The sequence below is a fragment of the Varroa destructor genome, unplaced genomic scaffold (genome assembly GCF_002443255.2).
Source record: "Varroa destructor unplaced genomic scaffold, Vdes_3.0 BEIS01000003.1, whole genome shotgun sequence".
Classification (NCBI taxonomy): Eukaryota; Metazoa; Arthropoda; class Arachnida; order Mesostigmata; family Varroidae; genus Varroa; species Varroa destructor.
Genome location: NW_019211456.1, coordinates 34,657,789 through 34,662,191, shown reverse-complemented (window position 1 = coordinate 34,662,191; position 4,403 = coordinate 34,657,789). Strand labels below are relative to the sequence as shown.

General features: G+C 40.3%; 1 long non-coding RNA gene across 2 annotated transcripts; it reads left to right on the top strand.

Moving 5' to 3' along the window:
- On the top strand, positions 1 to 3,102 carry LOC111247205 (uncharacterized). 2 transcript variants are annotated; one of them, XR_002672004.2, is made up of 5 exons: positions 1 to 349; positions 436 to 532; positions 1,106 to 1,226; positions 2,528 to 2,707; positions 2,972 to 3,100. It is a non-coding gene; the product is annotated as an uncharacterized LOC111247205 (long non-coding RNA). The 2 variants fall into 2 exon arrangements; XR_002672003.2 differs by lacking the exon at positions 2,528 to 2,707 and having other exon boundaries at positions 2,972 to 3,102.
- Positions 3,103 to 4,403: the final 1,301 nt, after the last annotated feature.

Here is a 4,403-nt window from a genome sequence, read left to right as displayed (position 1 = left end):
TTAACATCCTCCAACTAGAACTACGACAAGCAGACTTGTTGGCATAGGGAATAATGGCCCGTTTGCTGGTTCTCGAATAAATGACATAATCGTTACATCTGCGATAAAATATTTTTAGACAATTAAAGCTTCTATGGATAGCCGGCCTTCCATATCCGATCAATGACGAAATTATCGTATAATTCACTGCAATAGTTCGGACGCTGCAGGCACTGCGTCGGGTCGCGCGTGAATGAAGTTTAACTCTAAGGGCTCCATAACTAAGCCAGTTGTCGTCAGTGAGTGAACCAGGCAAATGAGGCTACGAAGCGATCAAACTGAAGAATCGAGTGGCCCTGACAGCGCATCTGTAGGTAGTACCACACAATAATTTATTATAAACGCATCTTTCTCGGATGTTCAGAAACGAAGTTTCCATCATCATTCGATTTCCAGGATCGCGCGGCAGTAAAGGTGCACTCCTTCATCCTAAATGAAGGCCGTTTAGTGTTGTTAATGCAATCACTTCTATCGTCCGTAGTATTCAATTAAGGTAAGCAACTTGCGAGCTTGACAGTTTGATATCTCTACGAATGACTCTGATCGAAAGACGAAAATTGAAAACATGAATCGACACTAGTAGCCTGCTGTTAACGTATTATAGCTGTATCATTCGATAGGTATTGAATTAGATGAGTAGAGAACAAGGCCAGCATCTATCTTAAAATGATCAGTGTACTAAATCACACATGTTTGCACAAGAGAACCTTATGATGCGACTTTGGTTGCGAAATATGGCGCTTGATTGTAAAGAAAAGTGTTCCTATAACGCTGCAGTAGTAGTAACTTGTTTGTTGACATAGATAAGGTGCTTAACTACAGTACCGGATATAGAAAACGAAAATTCATTAACAAATAAAAAGCGAAACTTCTCTATATTGACGTTATCGTAGTGCCCGTTAACGTGCATAGCGATAACGTTGCCAGCGTGCTGTTCTTTTGCATGCAGACGCATGGGTCTATACATATTAAGGTATAATATGATGTTCAGCAAGCAAGCAAGCTAGAGACTTAAACACGTCTAATAAAATGAGCATCTGCCCTGTCACGGGTCTACTGTGTTCAGTTTTACGTCCGGTGTCGCTCTTAGGTGTTCCGCCAGACAGACGGCTAACTTTCAGTACCAGACGAAGTCCGTCAATGCCCAAGTTCGAACTTAGACCACAACGTATCGCCAAGATTAGCAGGTAAATACGTTATCTATTAAGCTGCCGAGGGAAGCTCTTACCTACCGGCGATTCACTATTGCTGGTCACGCTATTCGCCTCGCTGGCTATATATAATTCTACCGGATGACCCTAAAAAGTAGTATGTATAGTTGTATAACTACTATTAATTTATTAATAATAATATTCCATGCTTTTCTATTGTGAATACATTGCTTCCTTACCTCTGATCTAATCTCTGAGTGTTTCCCGTCTTTGTTATGCTTGCTCATCAACACAGATACTCGCGATTTTTTTTCGACGCGTTTACATCTCTCAACCACCTTCGTAGCGGCCATTCCACCTAAGTTTGTTGACCTGTTCAATTTTCCCGCGCTTTTATCGGCAGCAAATTTTCTTCGCTATTATACATTTTAATAGCTCTATCCTAAAGTCTACTGCATCGTATCGAACATTTGTATCATTCATGTATCTAATTCTTATGCGGAGCAATAAAAAAAGCTGTCGAAGTGGTCATTTCACTACGCGTAAAAATTAGCTATTTACGATAAAATTCTGAAGTTAAATAACCAGAGATCACTTTGAATTATTCCGTCCTAACTTATCAAATCGGTGTTCTTTAAACTCCTATGTTTAATGGTCTAGACCTTGTTTTATTCCGCACATTTTGAAGCGTGCTTGATAAAATAGGTTATTCAACAGACGATGTTATAGTGTTGGCCGACACGTAGCCTCTTTTGAGGCCCTGACCAACATTCAATCTGGAATGCCTCAAAACTTCTGGCTCTTAGGTCTTTCACTATTACGATGTAGTGAGATGCGTGAACACTCGCAGCCTTCATATAGGTCCTCCGCATTGTTGGTACGTTGTTAACGTTCCTACTTCGTAAGGGACCCCGGTCTTTTCTTCGTCAAACTTCTAACGGAGTGAGGTCGCGTGCAAGTGTACATTACCGATGTGTCATTAGCGCTCGTAAGAAAGAGATTTCGGTAAAAATGGTTCTACGCGAATGTCCCGGTTCAAATATGTGACTTTTTCAAAATTCATTTATAGCACTAGCTTTTCAGTCATAGGAAAGACGACAACCTGACTATCCTGCTAATGGTTTTTGCAGCTCCACGCTTTGACGATGACAAACGTGGGCGATAACCGAGATAAGACAACAGATGTCAGGAAATATAATATACAAAAATTCAGAAGCCCTCAAAAAACTCTATGACTCAGAGTGAAATTTGATGATTTTATGCCTGCAACATAATGGCAATATTGAGCTATTACACCGCTTTAGAGCTCTGCAGTAATATATGCTTTTTCATTAAAGGTATTTTTCCTGTAGTGATCCATAATACCGTCGCATTGAAATTACCCTTCACGACAGAGCGAGAAAAATGAAGCCATATGAGACTCAGGTTCGCAGCAAATACTGAAGACAATGAAGGTAGCTTGAAGGGTCTACAAGCAATGTTACCGTGCGAAATGCCTTGTCTTTGCAAAAATTGAGGTCTGTTGGTCCGCTGAAGTATGATTTCTATGTTCATTCTCCGGAGCGAGCTTTCAAAAGATAACAAGTACAATCCCTCCAATCGGACTCTCTCGTCAAAAGATTTTCATCGCCTGCATTTCAGATCGATACCGTTCTATAGATAGGTTTATGTAATGACAAGCTTGTACTGGCGATCACAAATGTGCATCAACAATTAACCTTTAATTCTGCTTATATCTTTATATGTTAACGTAACTTCTAAAAAATCATCTGTTTTTCCAGAATCGAGAGATGCGTTAGATATTTTGTCTGTTTTTGGAGTGAGCCAGCTATCAGTCCTACCCATGAAAACAAGAGATTCCATCGAGACTATGGAATACCCTGTCCACGGGAACTTTCTAAACTACCTACTAATAATCATCACTCTATTTAGAGAGTTGCACCCCGCGCACGAATTTAACGTCCGTTTACCGATGACTCGCTAAACGGATAAAAGTAGCACAGGTTTAAACGAAGTACCACAGTGCCATCTATAGTATTTCAGGCTCCTACATTTAAATGCTTTGTATTTTGCCGCTTATCGTAGAATCAGCTGTTCGATCTTCAAGCGCTAATAGCCAGCGCTATACTGTTGATGTTTTGGAGGTGACACAGCTCAAAAGAACTTGCAGAAGATATAGGGGATTAATAAGCGAGTTCTGATAGTCTTTCGGCGACGAAAAACAAGCGATTCCTCGTACTAGTTCAAGCCTCAATTAAATTGGAACATTGAAGAAAATTTTCTCTCGTTGCAAAAAGACTTCGAACAGCATGGACAAAGAACGTGATCGCTGGAAGTTTTGTCCAGTGGTCGATATATATAGCGGTGCGTAGACGTTCAATAATTAAGTATCATGTCCACAGAATCTAACGATAGGGATTATAGAGGGATTAGAGGGACGTGGAGGCCTCAAGTGCTAAACGAATTGGAAAAGGCTGTAGTTGAAAGAAGCTGCCAGAATGAATAATTCACTTCAAGAACTGTGGGTCAATGTTCGACGCGACAAGGCACTACAAAAAGTTGGTGGTCGCCCCAGGACGCAAGTAGCACTAAGCTTCGCCCTGTTAAATCAACAGGGAGATTACTATTCGTTAGGGGCCCTATCTCTCTTATATCGTCAAGACAAGTGGCAGCTCTCAGCGACCCGACGTACGAAAAGCAAAATCCTGTATAGTGATAGGAACGTAATGTTGACGGTTATCTTGCATAGCAAGAAATATATAATCCAGTTTTAGCTTCCCCTATTTTTGATTACCATTAAAATGGATTTATTAATGTTATGTAAGTAAGGGAAGTTTTCTATAGTCCCCATTCCAAGTAGGGAAGAGGCTAGTGAACCGATCGATTGAATCTGACGGGAAGTGATTAAATAACTGTATTAAACTTGTACTCACTAATATCTCGAACACCAATGCTTTCAGACGGGATCAAGCACGGGCTTATCTCTATACGTCTTGGCTAGCAGTAATAATTGTGACGGATCCTATTTTATCAATCAATTATGTTTATTTATGTGCGGGTCCAGCACATCGATATCTGATTGGTGAGCTTAGTTGGGCGGACGTACCAAGATTATATTTGAAACCGAATGATCGATTTAATCTAACAGGAACAGTTTTATTTCTGTACTTTTATCACGACGATGTACACAAACTGAGTAAAAGCTTCAGTGGT